The 18,715-nt window shown below is 42.7% G+C and overlaps 1 protein-coding gene across 3 annotated transcripts in view; it reads left to right on the top strand.

Annotated features, from left to right (window-relative positions):
- Positions 1 to 728: 728 nt before the first annotated feature.
- Positions 729 to 18,715, top strand: part of b4galt4 (UDP-Gal:betaGlcNAc beta 1,4- galactosyltransferase, polypeptide 4) — a 40,495-nt gene continuing 22,508 nt past the window's right edge. Inside the window, exon 1 of one of the 3 annotated variants that reach the window (XM_073045730.1) lies at positions 729 to 990. The gene's annotated coding sequence lies outside the window, so the exon portion shown is untranslated. Of the gene's footprint in view, positions 1,137 to 18,715 lie in introns of all 3 variants that reach the window. The other 2 variants (XM_073045731.1, XM_073045729.1) reach the window with 2 other exon arrangements.

Genomic DNA, 18,715 nt, shown 5'->3' with positions numbered 1-18,715 from the left:
AGTACAGTAAAAATGAGACGACGTTTTTCAGGACCATGGTACTACATGAAACAATATAAAAACTACACTGAACTACATTAAAAAAACAAGAAAAAACTACACTAGACTACAGACCTACCCAGGACTGCATGAAGTGCACAAAACAGTGCAGGCATCACAATAAATAATAAACAAGACAATAGGCACAGTGGAGGGCAGTAAGTTGGTGTTAGTCCAGACTCTGGGTATTGAGGAGTCTGATAACTTGGGGGAAGAAACTGTTACATCGTCTGGTCGTGAGATCCCGAATGCTTTGGAGCCTTTTCCCAGACGGCAGGAGGGAGAAGGGATTGTATGAGGGGTGTGTGGGGTCCTTCATAATGCTGTTTGAAAGCTCATTCTGAGTGAGCATGTAGTCACAATCATAGAGTGATATAACATGGAGACAGGCTATATCCAGCTTGTCCGTGCTAACCAAAACACAAAGCACTGGAGGAATTCAGCAGGTGAGATCGCATCGATGGAAATAGGCAGTCAACATTTTGGGGTGGGTCAAAATCTTCACATGGCTAGCTGGTCATAGCGCCCACCTGAACGAGTCGTATTTTCCTGTATTTGGCCCATTACCCGCTAATTTCTTTCGAATTCAGCGACTCATCCAAATGTCTTTTAAATGCCGTTACTTCGAGAGCTCGTTTCACATACGCACTGCCCTCTACTGATCTGCAATTGAAGGTGTCCAGCGGAGGGGCAACGTGCGCGAACTGGTGTTTGGAGTTTTGTTCTGCATGTCTCGTCCCGCTCGGCAGGACACGGCTGATTTTGATTTGGCTGGCATTCGGCGACACGGACGCCGCTCGGAGCGGATCCATTCCCACGCCCCCTCCACAGCGCCGTGCCTCCGCCTGGGCGGAGTGACTGATACGCAGCCGCGCTGGCCGCTCAGCCGTAGGCCATTTTCCGATTGCTGTTTGCTTCTTGCCCTTTCTAGCGGCTGCTGCTGAGCATCGGGTGAGCGAGTGGCGTCGTTTTGGGTTTCTGTACGTTTGCATCTTTCATTCAGGGAAGGGAGGAAGCGAGGGCTAGAATTTAAATGTATGTAGTGGACGATTGGATATCTGACCCGTCTCTGGTGGTGGTGGTGTAACATCTAACAGGTAATCGAGGCTTGTTGTGCGCGTATTGATGGCGAATCAGGGATTCTATCATAATCGGTTAGACGTGTTGCCTCGTTCATTTTTATTTTGTGTTTCTGCGGTGTCCGTCGCTACTCCCGGGGATCTCAAGTGGAGTACTTCCTGTTAGGTAATGCTGGCAGGCATTTCAGGAAAGAGAGAGGGAGAAGAAAAAGTGTATTCAAATTGAAAAATGAGTTTTGTAAAACACATTTAATCCATCACGACAAGCTGAAGAGAAGTATTTTTAAGGTGTTGAAAAGGCTTGTAATGTTGTCAGCTGGATTAAAACATTGCTTACTGCTTCCTGAACACTGTCAATGCAGCGGCCAAATCAGTAACAGCAGGGCCGGATTGGATTTCGGACTAAATGGGGGGAAAAAAACATATCAAATTTGTAAAAGGAGGATGGTTGCTAAAAAAAATTAATGAAAGTGCCATGGAAATTTATGGGCGGTTAAAGGCTTGGCACACTCAAAATGCTGGAGTAACTCACAGGTCAGGGAGCACCTTCAGAAAGAAATAAAGATTAGGCGTATCTTGTCGGGACCCTTCACCAGTGGCTGAAAGATTAAAGCCTTCTCGCCGCCCCGGCCTCATCCATCCCGGACACGTTTCTCCCCTAATCGGGCAGAAGAGGCAAAAGATGGCCTGAAGCAGGGTCTCGGCCTGAAACGTCAACTATCTGTTCAATTCCATAGGTGCTGCCTGACCTGCTGAGTTGTGTGTTGTAGGAGATGTAAGGTTCCGAAAGCAGTACAAACACAGAAATCTACAGCACGTTGTGGGCCGAAGGGCCTTGGTGTTGTGCTGACCACGTAAGCTAGAAACTGCATAGAATTTCCCTACTGCATAGCCGTCTGTTTCTCTAAGATCCATGTACCTGTCTAGGAGTCACTTCAAAGACCCTGTTGTATCCATCTCTACCACAGTGGCTGGTAGCAGATTCCACACACTCATCACTCTCTGTGTGAAAAACTTACCCCTGAAATCCCCTCGGTGCCTACTTCCAAGCCCCCTCGTGTTAGCCATTTCAGCCCTGGGAAAAAGCCTCTGACTCTCCATACAATCAATGCCTCTCATCATTTTATACACCTCTGCCACGTCACCTCTCATCCTCTGTCGCTCCAAGAAGAAAAGGCCAAGTTTACTCAACCTATTCTCATAAGGTACACCCTCCAATTCAAGCAACATCCTTGTAACCCTCCCCTCCACATCCTTCCTGTAGTGAGGTGACCAGTAACACTAGGTTCAAAGACAGCTTCTGTCCCACTGTCATAAGACGATGGAACGGTTCACTTTACAATACGATGGGCTCTTGTTCTCATAATCTACCTCACTGTATATCCTGCCTGCACTACACTTCTCATTAACTGTATTCTGAGTTCAGCCATTGATTTTCCTGTGTATGACAATGCGCTGTTCCACTGAGTATCGATGGTGTACAAAGCAATTTTTTCATTAGTAGGGTGTAACTGATGGCGCAGGATCTTACAGTGCCGTATATCTAGATCTGTACAAGGAAAGAGGGAACTGGGGTTGCATTGTGAGAAGCCAAATAAGGGTAGGACTTCATGGTGCCCTTAGAGTGCAAGTTGATTAAAAACTAGAGGGTGTAGGTTTAAGGTGAGGGAGGAAAATTAGTCACAGGGCACTACAGCATCGAAATGGGCTTCGGCCCATCTAGTCTGTGTCAAACCTAGTCCCATTGAACTGCAGCTAGACCATTACCCTCCATACTCCCATCAATGTTCTTATCCAAACTTCTCTTCAATGTTGGAAGTGATCTGCATCCACCATTTCTGCTGGCCGCTCGTTGCACACTCACACTCGGAGTGAAGAAGTTCCCACCCCTGCGTCCCTTAAACATTTCACCTTTCATCCTTGACCTATGACCGCCAGTTCCAGTCTCACCCAGCCTCAGTGGGGGGGGGAGCCTGCATTTACGATATCTCAACCCCTCATAATGTTGTAGACCTTTATCAAATCGTCCCTTATTCTCCTATGCTCCAGGGAATGAAGTCTTAACTGATTCAACCTTTCCCTATAACTCAGGTCTTTGTAGACAACATCCATTGCTTTTCCTTCATCAACTTTCTTGATAAACTCAAAAAACCAAAATATTGGTTAAGTCATGACCTGCCACACTCACACACACAGCCATATTGACTATCCCTAATCAGGCCCCTGTCTTATCTGGATACTTAAATATCCTGTCTCTTAGATACCTTTCAATAATTTTCCCACTGGCCATCACACTCACCAGCCTATAATTTCTCAGTTTATTCTTAGAACTTTTCTTAAATAAGGATAAGGTAAGCTGAGGGTCTTAGTCCGAAACATCGACTGTTTACTCTTTTCAATAGATAGTGCCTGGTCTGCTGTGTTTCTCCAGCATTTTGTGTGTGTTGGAAGGATAAGATGGTCTTTTGAATACATTGAAACATTTTGTTTAAAAAAGATGCTGTAAATTTACAATAAAAGCAAAAAAAAATTGGGAAGATTGAGCCGGCCAAACAGCGTACAGAGAGGAGGGCAGTTAATTTTTGGGTCACTGATCCAAAATGAGAAATCTACAGAAATGTGAATGTTGGGAATGAATCATTGGAAAAAGAGTTTTGGAAAGGAAGTTAACTTCTTTTGGTATGTGAAGGGGGTTTATGTCATCGGAAGGAGCCAAAGATGAGATGATTTTGAGAGAAGGAAGTTTATACTAAAGGGTTGCACAATGCTGTGGAATTGTTACATCACAGCTTCAGGAACCTAGGTTCAGCCCAGAACTATGACACTGTTTGTTTCCTTCAGGTTCTGCAGTTTCTTCCTGTATACCAAAAAACCACAGGGCCTAGTGTGTTAAGCTGTTGGAAGTGTGTAGCTGAGCAGTGGGATATGGACAGAGTTGATGGGAGGTGAATAAAACGGGATTTGTATAAACAGGTGCTTGATGCTTGGCACAGACTCTGGTTGAAGGATCTGATTCAGTGTTACATGGCTGTTATCTGGATGATGTGAGCGGCAGGGCTGGATGAATGCCACATAGCCCACATTCAGAGTGGAGACCTGAGTTGGACAGATTTACCAGAGTGGATGGGTGAAAATTGCAGTTATATTGACCCAGTGGGAGCAGCTGGAGCCAATCAACACGTAGCTGAATAAGGAGAGAACGTGGGCAGTTCAGGGTGTAAAGAGATTTTGCAGAAGGTGGAGGCTGGGATGATGATAAGGGTGTTGATCATGAAATAATTGTATCAGTAAAAGTACTGTTAGGAGCACTGAGTCAAAATAGTGGTGGTTAGTTTTTATAGAAACTGAAGTAGTATCGATGATGCTATAAACTGCTGTATTGTGTCTGGGTTCACTAACAAGATTGCTCAAAAGTAGGAGTTAGTTCAGGAATACTGTACCACTTTGAAGTAAGTTTTCAGCCCTTGACCGGAGTATCAAGCAATTGAATCACAGAAACACTCAGCAGGGAAACTAGCCTAGCGTCCCTGCTCGCAAATCCCACGCATCTTGGGCTCTCTGAAGGGAAATCCCACTTCTGGAGGCCAGTCACTGCATGCATTGAAGGCGATGGGTGATAGGATCTTGACTGGTCAGAGCGTGAAAGGTTATGGGGAGAAGGCAAGAGGATGGGGTTGAGAGGGAAATGGATCAGCTATGATGAAATAGCAGAACAGACACAGTAGGCCAAGTAGCCTAACTCTGCTTCTATGTCTTACGGTAAATGTTGACCGTGAATAATTGTGAAGCCAAGGGCCTGCAAGACTATCAAGGCTCAGCAGTCATCTTCATTCAAACCAGACTTCGATACCTTCTGCAATATTAATGGGATTGAGTGATATGGTGATTGTACTAGAAACTGATCATGATCTTGGTGATGATGTTGCAAGCTTGAATGGGCAAGTGCCCTACTATTACTTATATTTCTCATGTTCAAATGTCAAAAGACGGTGTAAAGGACTCTTGGGTAATCTGAAGAGTCTGAAGACCCTGTAATACACCATAGGGTGGTGCCATTATAGAAAATAATTTAGCTAAGATTCAAACTAGAAATAACCTTGCAAAGGAATCAGACTAAGATAAACTGGTAATAGTGGAGGAGGTGGGTACTGTAACAGTAAAAGCTACAGACTGTGATAGGCTATCCATGGAACAGAAAGTAGATTCAAGGAGTTCAAATGGGGAATGATGGCTGTTTTGAAGAGATTATACAGAAAAAGTGGCAATTAAAGGCAATGGCGGATATTGTTTTGAAACTGAAGATTGTGAAAAATAAGTTGGGGTGCGACAATGGAAATTATTCCTGTGTGTGAATGATTAATAAATTTCTCAGCAATAGGATGGTACTTAATATTTCAAATTTGCAGAAATTTAGTTTGGTAATTCATCAGATTGTTTTCCAGAATTTTAAATTTTATTAGGTCATTTATTCTAAAATATCAATAATTTCATGGTTTTGGGGTTTAATCATAAATCTATTTTCAGTTATTTTATTTTGTAGTGGCTATGACTGGTCCTGTTTCAACTCATAATTAGACCATAAGATATAGGAGCTGAATCAGGCCATTTGGCCCGTCGTGTCTGCTCCCCATTTCATCATGGCTATTTTCCTGTCAGTCTCAATCTCCTACCTTCTCCCTGTAACCCCTCCTGCCCTGACTAATGAAGAATCTATCACCCTCTGCCTTAAATATACCCAGTAATGTAGCCTCTACAGCTGCCTCTGGCAACAAATTCCACAGATTCACCACTGTGGTGGCAAAAATTGATCCAAAATCAAAACAAGACAATTGTCACCAGCCTGCGACCCCAGATGGAGTTGTTATACTTGAGTGACACACCCACAGCTCCAGTGATTGGTCCAAAGTGTCGAATTCCTTATTCTGATCCTTTAGTAGGAATTAGCAAACATACGATTAAGCATTATTGAGCAGAATGCCAGTGGTCAGCAAAGATAAGACCTCCGCGGTCCCAAGCTACAAACTGCCACGAAATAAGCCTGAACACTTATTCCTTTCGACTCTACCACATCCCTGCTAATGTGTGTGGTCACCAGAATAAACCCGTAACTGGCTCCTACGTACCAGCTCTCTAATTATTATACTAGAGTAATGACAACTACTTGCTACTAAAACACAGGAGACATGAAATCTCAACACTTACACACATACCCTTTTAATGCAGTCTATCCTGGATTGTCTTCTTCTGCCAGACCAGGTTGTCCATCTTGACTGCACTAAGGCAAATCTGTCCTGAATTGCTGCTGCCAAATCACATCCAAACGCAAAGTGCAAAACCTTTGGCTGAGTGTCGTCTCTTCTACCATCGTGGTCTCCTTTCAGTGGTCCAAGCTGGCATTGTTCTGACTGCATAGGGTCCATCAGTAACACTGCAAATCACTTGCAGTAGCTCAGATGCCTTGGGCACTTTTACCCCTATCAACCTATCAACTTTTGAATCAATTTCTGGTAAATGAGCACACTTCAGGTGAAACTTCCTGAGGATCTCTCTGACAAGGAATGTTCCTTTTGTGTACAGCAGTATAGATGTTAAGCTGTTCGCAATAGTTTTCACTATCCAAGCCAGCCATTTCCAATCCTCAAACGACATAGTCACAACATTCTCTAGACCCGTGGTGCGTCAGGGAACACGCGTTCCTTTTGCCTGTGAGTTTGAGCTTGGTCAAGAGGCTCTCTGTGCAGAACACTGCTGAGCTTCCTTGATCTACGAAAGCATAATGGCCATATGAGGCCATTAGATAACAGGGCGGCTCTTGCTACGGTGTTTGCTTCGTTCGTGGCTTGTTTTGAATCTGCAACCTTGTCGTCCAGTCCGAGAATGAGTTTGTGATCCAGTTTTGTTCATGCCTTTACTTACTGCCGTCGATCTAGATTTGTATGGTTTCCCAAACACTGGGTCTTCACTTGCCTTTCAATTAAAGCAATGTAATACCCTGGTTTAAGACCATGCAATATAATAAAGTTATGCTGTTGGGTTTTATTATACTACTTGTACTATTTTATTTTCTGCAGATTTTCTCAAAATGCAATAGGTGTTCCTTTTCCCATTTGTGATACCTTATTCAGGATTAAGTTGTCAAATCATCTGAGAATATAGTATATGCTTACAATGATTCTTTTAAGCAACCTGCAATGTCTTAATCAGGGGGAAAATGCCTTTAACCACGCACTTTAATCTGAGTTCCAGAACAGCTCTGATTGTGAATTACCTTTTTCCCACAAGCTTTTTAAAGAGAATCTGCCAAAAAGTAATGAAATCTGCCAAAAAGAAACTCATCTTTAATGTGCCTGTGTAAGGATTATCATTTCCTTTTTCTCTAGTTTTTGTCTTAGTATTGTATAGTAAATGAAATTTATCATTTTTCTTTCTCTGCTATTTACTCAGAAGTAATAAACTATTTCCAGTACTAGAGGGTGCAGCCTCAAAATTGAGGGGCAAACCTTTAGAACAGCGGTAAGGAGGAATTGCTTTAGCCAAAGAGTGGTGAATATGTGGAATGCTCTGCCACAGACTGTGGTGGAGGCCAAGTCCGTGAGTATATTTAAGGTGGAAGATTGTTTCCTGATCAGTCAGGGCATCAAAGGATACGACAAGAAGGCAGGTGTATGGGGTTGAGTAGGATCCGGGATTAGCTATGATGGAATGGTGGAGCAGACACAATGGGCTGAATGGCCTAATTCTGCTCCTATGTCTTATGGTCTAATTATATTATACACTCGGGTACTTTTGTTTTGCTGTTTAAATTAAAAATTTAGTTGATTAAGTTAGGCTTGTGGAATTAGCCAATAGGATTTTGTGTTTGTTTTTTTTGGAGAGAGTGCGGGAATAAAATCAGGAGCCGAGAGCTTGTGATGGAAGCAAGAGAAAGAAGGAGAATGGAAACAGACAAAGTACATGGTGAGATGCTCACAGAACCCGTTGGGAAGGACAGATACTGCTGTAGGAGAATGGTCTCATGGAGACTGCAGATAACTTTTAGTTAGCTCATTAGCACACATTGTTGAAGAAAATTTGATGTTTATTCCCTTGGAGGTCCATGAATGCTTGGTTCCTGGTGCAGGTTCTTAAGTGCAAAGCTGTTTCAGTATTGTGAGTAAATGAAGTGAAGTAAACTGATTGATTATGCAACAATGTACTCCACGATTATGTGGACAATACAGACTTACATATGTGATGGGCCTGTTCTTTAATTTGTATTATATAGTATTATTGTCTTTGTTATAATTTAAAAACTTTCATCAATAAAATTTTGATCTAAGTTTGTACTGGTGTGAGTAAAATTTGCTGTTTCCTGGTGAATGTTAAATTTGCATGGTCATGTCAGTGTTTATATAGTAATTGCTTTTGGTTTTCCTTGGAAGATTCATTCAAATTTTCTAGTTGTGTTTACCCAGATCATATTTACCCTAGAAGCGTTTATTTAGTGGAAATGACCTTTTCATCATTATTCCCATGCATTGTTGCGTTATGTTGCTGTGAGCCTGTATTCACAGTAAAGGCTGATTTATATTTGTGTGTCGCATCTATGCCGTAGGTATCGCGTACCCTACACCGTACCTATACCATACCCTACGCTGTAGGGTGACGTGCACCTTCCCAAAAAACTGATGCGTCACGGCGACGCAGACCACAACAACTGTGATTGGTCCGCTTGGTAGCATCGCATTTCCATTGCTTCTTCTCCACCATGTTTGTACACCGATGCGAAACAGATGAACCAAATCGTCAAATCTACCTGCCGACATGCAAAATGTTTGAAATGCATTTCCTCATCCATGTCTCTCACAAAGAAACTCAACACAGTGGCATAGAAACCCCACCGCCAACTAGCGTTTTGGCGCAGACCAATGCATGCTCACTGCGTCATAGAGTGACGCAGAAGTGAAAATCAGGGCTACGGCGTAGCCTGTGTGCACAAGTATAAATCAGCCTTTATAGCTAACTCATTATAGGCTTGCGCTGAAAGGGTTACATCAGCTATGTCAGTGAAAGTAACTGAATGGTTGTGCCTTTCTTGCAATTCATACACTGCCGATCTCCATTCTTTCCAAAGTTCATTGGACAAATTTTTTATGACAGTTTTCATATTAGCAAGCACGGGCAACTCATGAATGCCCTGCACATCTCCCGTAGCACTGCAACAACCTTTAAGAAAAAGGCAATACTTTTAAAGGGCTTTTGCATCATCTAATTCAGTAGGCTGCCAAGAAAGATCCTTTGCTGTGTAGGCCATGGCGATTACCTCCAACTGCTGGAGCACTTGCAGCCATTACCTTGTGTTATCTTGGCTACAATTTCTTCCTGCATCTTAAGCTCCTCCATTTTCCTTCATAGCTGCTGTGCCAAAAGATCCAATGGAAATGAGCCTTGCACATGCAGTGCTGCACACAACACGCTTTATTGACAGAGAAGCAGTTTCAGCGACAGGTTACTATCGATGCAATGCTCCTCAGACAGGATGAAGAGGTCAATACTCCCCAATGCCATTAGGCTTTACAATTCTACCGCCAGGACTTAAGAACTTTTTAAAAAGCTATTATTAATGCTTTTTGAGATAGTGATTTAGATGCATATCATACTTTTTTACTGAGTTAAGTATTGTATGTAATTAGTTTTGCTACAACAAGTGTATGGGACATTGGAAAAAAGTTGAATTTCCCCATGGGGATGAATAAAGTATCTATCTATCTATCTATTGCCAAGTTGCTTATCTCGGAAGCGCAGCTGAGTGAGCCTGTTTAACTGCAGCACTCCGTTCCAGTCAGTCCACAGCATCAGTCACGACCTAAACTGTGGGGAGCCCAAATCCCAGAGGCCTCGCTACCGGTGTGTCATTCTTTTATACTCTGGTCAGTACTGTCCACCGCTACCTGGGTCGATCCTTTGCCTAGGTCGACTCACACGTGACCATTGCCTTGGGCACTGCAGGCTCAGATCGGCAGAGACAACACTTCGGCCACCTAGCATTCAGGCCACCCTTCCCCCGCACATCACACTTTTGCTGTCAGCAATTGTTTCTTCCGCTTGCTGGCCGACATTTTAGGATTCTTACTATAGCATGTTCTTCCTGATTTCCCCCAAAACTGTTCCATCTTTTCCTCCAAGTCAGGCTTATTTCTGTCTGTTGCCTTGTGTGCAACTCGGCTATATCAACCTCCATTTTAGCATGTACTGATGTGGTATCAAACACGTGGGACATTGAACTGCTAGCAACAGAACGTGTTACAGGCATGTTAGACATGCTGTTTGCAGCATGTACATCATCCTGTAACTCATTGCCTTTGTATGTGGTACAGCTTGCACTTTGACTTTGTAAATATTTTCGTTTCCCCCAGGGAACTTGCCTTCAATATTGTGTGTTTGCTTAGTTGCTCCCTCAGCTTCAAGTTTACTGCTGCTAGTGGAAATTATCTTGTCTTCCAAGTGTGGAAATGAGACAATACAGTGGCAGTTTCATTTCAGCTTTTCAATAATGGGAGCATTTCAGTTATTTTTATTCTTCAGCTTTTCAAACAGAACACTTTAGGCAGCCACCACTGCAGCTTTCACAGCCACCGAATTAAACACAGCAACTTTTACCACTTCAAAACTGTGTTTTCAGGTTGAAGTGTGAACAAGACGGTGTTTTCAAGTACAAACTCACAGTGTGAACAACAAAGAAAAATTCATATCGGCCACAAGCTGCTCTAGGTTGGTGTGAATGCTGATGTTTATTTGGTATAACTGCTGAAATCTTTGACAAAATGTAGCATATTGTGACCCCAGACAGAGTTGTTATACTTGTGTATCATGCCCACAGCTCCAATGATTACTCCAAAGAGTCAAATTCCTTACTTTGATTCTTTAGTAGCAATTAGCAAACATACAATTAAGCAATATTAAGCATGATCTCAGTGGACAACAAAGGTATGATGCCCGCCACAAACTGCCATGAATAAAGCATGAATATTTAACTTATTCCCTAACTCCCCCTCCGCCACTAATGTGACTAGTTACCATAATAGCATAATAAACGTACGACACAGAATATGGTGCTCTTACAACCACTCTCTGGCTAAAGAAATTCCTCCTCATCTCCATTTTAAATGAACGTCCCTCTACCATGAGGCTGAGTCCTGTGGTCGTAGACTCCCCTACCATGGGAAACACCCTCTCCGTATCCACTCCTTTCAACATTCGATAGATTTCAATGAGATCCTTCCTCATTCTTCTGGATTCCATTGCATACAGGGCCAGAGCCGTCAAAGGCTCCTCGCATAAGCCTTTTATTCCCGGAGTAATTTTCATGAACCTCGTTTGAACCCTCTCCAATGTCAGCACGTCCTTTCTTAGACAGTGTGCTCAAAACTGTTCACAATAATCCAAGTCACAAACAAGAGAAAATCTGCAGTTGCTGAAAATCTGAGCAACAGACACAAAATGCTGGAGGAACTCAGCAGGTCAGGCAGCATCTATGGGAAAAAGTACAGTTGACATTTCGGGCTGAAACCCTTCAGCAGGTCCCTCCAATACTCTGTGACACCTCGAATGCCTCAACATTACATCCGTGGTTTTATTTTCTTGTTTTCTGAAATGAACGCTAACAATCATTCCTTACCACTAGCTCAACCTGAAAATTAACCAATAGGGAATCCTGCACGAGGTCTCCCAAGACCCTTTACACCTCAGATTTTTCAATTTTCTCTTTTTAGAAAATAGTCTACCCTTTTATTTCTTCTGCCAAGGTGCATGACCACGCACTTCCCGACACTGTGTCCATTCTCCTAATCTGTCTGCGTCCTCTGCAGTATCTCTGCTTTCTCAATACTACCTGCCCCTCTACCTGTCTTTGTATCGTCCACAAACTAAGCCACAAAGTCACCATTGCCATCATCCAAAAAGAAGCGGTCCCAGCATAGGCCGCTGTGGAACACCACTAGTCACTGACAGCCAACCAGAAAAGAGTCCCTTTATTCCCTCTGTCTCCTACCAATCAGCCAATGCTGTGTCCTTGCTAGTGTCTTTCCTGTAGTACCATGGGATCTTAATTTGTAAAGCAGCCTTAAGGGAGCCATGCAAACTTTGGCTTATTATATCATGTGCCTCCAAGTACCCCAAAATCACATCCTTCATAATTGACTCCAACATCCGCCCAACCACTAAGATGTGACTAACTGGCCTGTAATTTCCTTCTGTTTCTCTCCCTTCTTGAAGAGTGGAGTGACTTTTGCAATTTTCCAGTCCTCTGGAACCATGTCAGAATCTATTGATTCTTGAAAGATTATTACTAGTGCTTCTAAAAATCTCTTTAGCCATCTCTTACAGAACAATGTGGTGTAGACCTTCTGGTCTGGGTGAGTTATCTACCTTCAGACCTTTGTTTCCCAAGTACCTTCTCCCAAGTAGTGGTAACTTCATTCACTTCTGCCACCTGTCACTTTTGTACTTTCAGCACGCTGCTAGCATCTTCCGTAGGGAAGAATAATGCAAAATATTTACTCAGTTTGTCCGCCATTTTCTTGTCCCACATTACTACCTCTCCAGCACCACTTTCCAGCAATTTGATATCTACTCTCAACTCTCTTTTACTTGTTATATTTCCAAGAAACTTCTGATATCCTCTTTAATATTATTGGATAGCTTCATATTCTGTCTTTTCCTTCTTAATGACTTTTTTAGTTGCTTTCTGTGGTTTGTTTTTAAAAGGTTCCCAGTCTCTGCTAGTGTTCCTTTCCAATCATCTTTGGCCAGCTCCTCTCTCACGCCTCTGTCATTCCCTTTACTGCACTGTAATACTGATACATCTGACTATAGCTTCTCCTTCTCAAATTACAGGGTTAAATCTATCATGTCACTATCACTTACCCTAAGGGTTCTTTTACCTTAAATTCTCTAATCAATTCCAGTTCACTGCAGAACACCTAATCCAGAATAGCTAATCCCCTAGTGGACTCAACCATAAACTGCTCTAAAAAAACATAAAAATACAACTGCAGATGCTGTGGATCAAAGAATACGTACACAACGCTGGAAGAACTCAGCAGGTCAGGCAGCATCCGTGAGAAAAGAGTAGCCAACGTTTCGGGCCGACCCTTCATCAGGAATGGGGGGTGGGGGGTGGAGAGAGGGCCGAAGCCCAGTAATAGAGATAGGGGAGGGGGAAGGGCTAGAGGCGCCAGGTGGAAAACCAATCAGAGGAAAGATAAAGGGGGGAGGGGATAAGCATGAAAGAACTGTAGAGATAAAGAAGCAGGAAGTTGAAAGGGGAGAGAGGCAGAGAGGGACCTGGGATAGGGGAAGGGGGAGGGGAAGGGAATTACCAGAAATTGGAGAATTCAATGTTCATACCACCAGGCTGGAGGCTACCCAGACGGGAGATGAGGTGTTGCTCCTCCAACCTGAGTTTGGTCTCATCATGGCAGTAGAGGAGGCCATGTGTGGACATAATCTAGATGGAAATGAGAGACAGAGTTGAAGTGGGTGGCAACCGGGAGGTCCTGTCTATTGTGACGGATGGAGCGTAGGTGCTTGATGAAGCGGTCCCCTAATCTGCGTCAGGTCTCGCCGATGTAGAGGAGGCTGCACCGGGAGCACCGGATGCAATAGACGACTCCAGCAGACTCGCAGGTGAAGTGTTGCCTCACCTGGAAGGACTGTCTGGGGCCCGGAATGGTGGTAAGGGGGGAGGTGTGGGGACAGTTGTAGCATTTGCGCTTGCAGGGATAAGTGCCAGGTGGGAGTTCTGTGGGGAGGAACGTGGGGACCAGATGTAAAAAAAAATCTTGCAGGCATTTTACAAATTTTCCCTTTAGGTATCCAGCACCAACCTGATTTTCCCAGTCTACCTGCATATTTAAATCTCGCATGACTTTTGTAACACTGCCCTTTTGATGTGCATTTTCTAGCTCCCATTGTAATTTGTAGTCCTCATCTTTGCTACTGTTCAGAGGTCTGTATATAATTCCTATCAGGGTCGTTTTACCCTTGCAGTTTGTTAGCTCTACCCACAATGATTTCACACCTTCCGATTCTGTCGCCTCTTTCTGAGGATTTGATTACAGGTGGCCCCTGCTTTTCGAATGTTCGCTTTATGACAACTCGCTGTTACAAAAGACTTGCGTTAGTACCTGTTTTCACTAACCAAAGAGGATTTTCGTTTTTACAAAACAAAGACGCCCACCTTATACGTGTGTTTACCCCGAGAAAGACTACAATGACCGTGAAGCCTTGTGCGGGCAGTTGTTTGTGAATGCGTGTATGTGTGCGCGTATGTGCTCACACATGTGCGTACGTATGCGTGTACGTGCCGATTTTTTTTTCCTCCAAATCGATTTTGGCTCGCTGCCTTCCCAAGTTTGATGAGTGAAACTACACCGTACCTACAATATTTCTACTTGTAAATTTATCATATCATTCCTGCTTTTACTATATGCTAGTGTTATTTTAGGTTTTATGTGTTACTTGCTTTGATTTGGTAGGTTTTGTTTGGGTCTGGGAACACTCAAAAATTTTTCCCATTTAAATTAATGGTAATTGCTTCTTCGCTTTACGACATTTCGGATTACAAATGGTTTCATAGGAATGCTCTACCTTCGGATTATGATGATTATGTAGAATTGGACTTGAAAGAGAGAAGCCAGTCATATCGCCCTTCCATAGGTAGGATGATATGACTGAGTCCAGCAAGTCAAAAAAGGCTTTAGGAATGAAAATTAATATGGATTGAAAAAGGTATAAAAATTTAGGAAGGATGTTCATTTTGACAACATTAATTCGGCCCATCAGGGACATGGACGGGGTGACCACTGTCTAGGCTCTGTTTTGTTTTATTTAACAAATTAATGAAGTTTTTTCCAAAAAGACACTTATATTTCCTTGTTACTCTAACGCCAAGATAAGTAAATTGGTTATTTACTACCTTAAAAGGGAGGTTATGAATCTCTAATGTTTGTGCTTCTCTACTTATTGGAAAAAGTTAAGTTTGTATCCAGAAAACTGGCTAAATTTGTCAAGGAGTGAGAACATCAGTAAGGAGGTGATCAGGTTTGATATAAAAAGTAAAAGGTCTTCAGCATAAAGGAAACTTTGTGCTCAACTACCCCCCCCCCCCCATCCCCGTCAGGTCCGCAGAACTACAGAACGCAATCGCTAGTGACTCTATGTCCAGGTCAAAAAGTAAAGGGCTAAAGGTCACCCTTGACGGGTTTCACGTTTGAGGTTGAAGGGATGGGATTGCTGAGAGTTGGTTAAAACAGAGGTGGTGTGACGCAATATAGCAATTTAATCCACGTGATAAAACTTGGTCCGAAATCAAATTTTTCTAAAACAGCACATGATCGAACGCTTTCTCTGCGTCTAAGGAAATGACACATTCAGAGATCCCAACTGAAGGTGAGTATAAAATATTGAAGAGGTGGCGTAATTTAAAAGAGGGGAGGTGGTTTTTGACAAAGCAAGTTTGGTCTTCAGAAATAATTGAGGGTAGGATGTTCTCCAGTCTACAGGCCAAAACTTTAGCTAAAATTTTGACATCGACATTTAACAGAGAGATTGGCCTGTATGATGAGCACTCTGTTGGATCTTTGCTTCTCTTCACTAGAAGAATGATGCATGCCTCATTAAATGATGCTGGCAATTTACTTTGTTTAAACGAATCAGATAGAACCAAGGTTAATTGAGGTAAGAGCAGTGACGAAAATTATTTAAAGAATTCTACAGGTAACCTGTCAGGTCCTAGAGATTTACCAGCTTGCGGTGACAAGATGGCTGAGAATATTTCCTCTAATGATATTGGCTCGTTCAGTCTCAATTTGAAATCAGGAGAGAGCATGGGGATATTTAAGCTGTTTAAAAAAATTCTCCACCAAAATGTTATCGTTTGGGGATTCAGAAGAATAAAGTCGGGAGTAAAAATTCTGAATGTGTCGTTGATTTCAGAATGATTTGAGGTGAGATCTCCGTTTTCCATTTGAAGTTTTGTGATGTGTTGTTTGGCTTTAAGGCCCCTTAATTGGTTGACTAAAAATTTGCTAGATTTGTCACCATGGATATAAAACCGGATTTTGCTCTTCAAAAGTTGGCATTCAATTGGGTGAGTGGAATTAAGTTCAAATTTGGTGTGGAGTTCCACTTGTTTTTTGTACAGCTCCGGATTTTTAAATTCAGCATTTTGTTGGTATATTTCTTTAATTTGATTTGCCAGATCTAGTCGTTCTTTAGGGTCTTTCTTTTCATATGCACAGTGTAGGAAATTATTTGACCCCTGAGGCATGCCTTCATAGTGTCTCAAACAGCCAGGCTTGAGGTTTCAGGTGACAAATTGGTGTTAAGGAAAAAGATTATCTGGTCCTCCATAAATTTTACAAAATCATTAACTGACAGTAAGGTCAAATTGAAATACCAATGCTTATTTATTTGTGGTAGGCCAGGACGAGTTATGGACAGAACAGCCGGGGTATGGTCTGATATCACTAAGCCCTGAGAAACACAGGAATGGGCGGAAGCAATCAGCTGATTATTGATTTTAAAAATAATCACTTCAAGCAAAAGTGTGATGAATGTGTGAGAAGAAAGAATATTCTCTCTTATTTCGGTGGAGAAAATGCCACACATTGGAGATGCCATAGTTGGAAAGGAAGGACTGAATTAATGAGGCAGTTTTGCTTAGTACTCTGGGAATAGGAGACGATCGATCCAGCACCTGACCTAACCAGCAGTTGATGTCTCCACCTAGTAAGAGAGAGTATGAACTCAGATCAGGCAGTGCAGAAAAAAAACATTCAAAGAAGCCTACATCGTCCAAGTTAGGAGCATATATGTTAGCCAGCACTACCAATGTATTGTATAATTTCCCCGAGACAATGACAAAACAGCTGTTTGTGTCTGATATTGTGTTGTGGTGCTCAAAGGGAACGTTTTGGTTAATGAGAATTGAGACCCCCCCCCCCCAGCTTTAGCCTGAAAAGTGGAGTGGAAATGTTGCCCCGCCCATTGTGACATAAAACTGGAATTACAGGTTTCCCCCGCTATCCAAAGGTAGAGCGTTCCTATGAAACAGTTTGTAAGCCGAAATGTCGTAAAGCAAAGAAGCAATTACCATTAATTTATATGGGAATATTTTTGAGCGTTCCCAGACCCAAAAAATAACCTAACAAATCAAACCAAATAACACATAAAACCTAAAATAACACTAACATATAGTAAAAGCAGGAATGATATGATAAATACACAGCCTATATAAAGTAGAAATATTGTATGTACTGTGTAGTTTCACTTATCAAAATCAGGAAGACAGCGAGCCAAAATCGATTTGGAGAAAAAAAAATCTGCACGTACACGCATGCGCACACAACTGCCCGCACAAGGCTTCACGGTCATGGTAGTCTTTCTCGGGGTAAACACATATATAAAGTGGGTGTCTTTTTTTCATAAAAACGAAAATCCTCTTTGGTTAGCGAAAACAGGTACTAACCTAAGTCTTTTGTAACAGCGAGCGGTCGTAAAGCAAACGTTCGAAAAGCGGGGGCCACCTGTATCAGAACTGCAAATGTGTGCTTCTTGTGGAAATGCAATTGCTGTATTAAACTGTTTGAGATGTGAGAACACCTTTCTTCTTTTAACAGGGTGGTTCAGCCCCTTGACATTCCAGCTCAGAAAATTTAACGGACTAACCATTCTCCTTTTTAAAAAAAGATAGATTGATAGGCATAAGCAGTATCAAGATTTCGGGTATCAGCTCTGGGGCAAAAGTATAAAACAAAGAGAAGCTGTGCAGAAATAAATTCTGCATAACAAGAACTTTTAAGGGTTCTTAAAACAGTATTGACATTGGAGTATCCTCCCCCCTTAAGCTCTTAAGAACAATAGTCATCCAACAGTACGACTTCCTGTCACTTGTAGGATCATCTGCAACTCCGTTATTGTTATTTAAAGGAAACAGCAAGCATTTAATAAAAACACAAAATGCTGGCAGAACTCAGCAGGCCAGACAGCATCTATGGGAGGAGGTAGTGACGACGATTTGGGCCGAACCCTTCATGAGGTGTGAAGTAACATGGGATGGTGGAGAGGGGATAAGAAGTGGGGGGGAAGGGATAAAGTAGAGAGCTGGGAAGTGATAGGCTGGAGGGAAATGGGCTAGGGGGAAGGCGGAGAATTATTCGAAATAAAAGAGAAAGAAAGGTAGGGCTGGGGGGAGATTATAGTGAGGGGGGAAAAAGAGAAAGAGAACCAGACTAAAATAATAGATAGGGATGGGGTAAGGGGGGGAAGGGGTATCAACGGAGGTCTGTGAGTTGAATGTTCATGCCGGCAGGCAGGAGGCTACCTAGGCGGGAGATAAGGTATTGCTCCATCGACCTGCGTGTGGCCTCATCTTGACAGTAGAGGAGGCCATGGACAGACATGTCGGAGTGGGAGTGGTCTGTGGAATTGAAGTGTGTGGCCACAGGGAGATCCCGCCACTGCTGGAGGACTGAGCGCTGGTGTTCGGCGAAACGGTCTCCCAGTCTGTGGCAGGTCTCCCCAATGTATAAATGACCACATCGGGAGCACCGGAT

Source organism: Hemitrygon akajei, chromosome 5 (assembly GCF_048418815.1).
Source record: "Hemitrygon akajei chromosome 5, sHemAka1.3, whole genome shotgun sequence".
Taxonomy (NCBI): Eukaryota; Metazoa; Chordata; class Chondrichthyes; order Myliobatiformes; family Dasyatidae; genus Hemitrygon; species Hemitrygon akajei.
The sequence above is the reverse complement of the archived record's forward strand: the minus strand, read 5'-3'. Positions and strand labels throughout refer to the sequence as shown.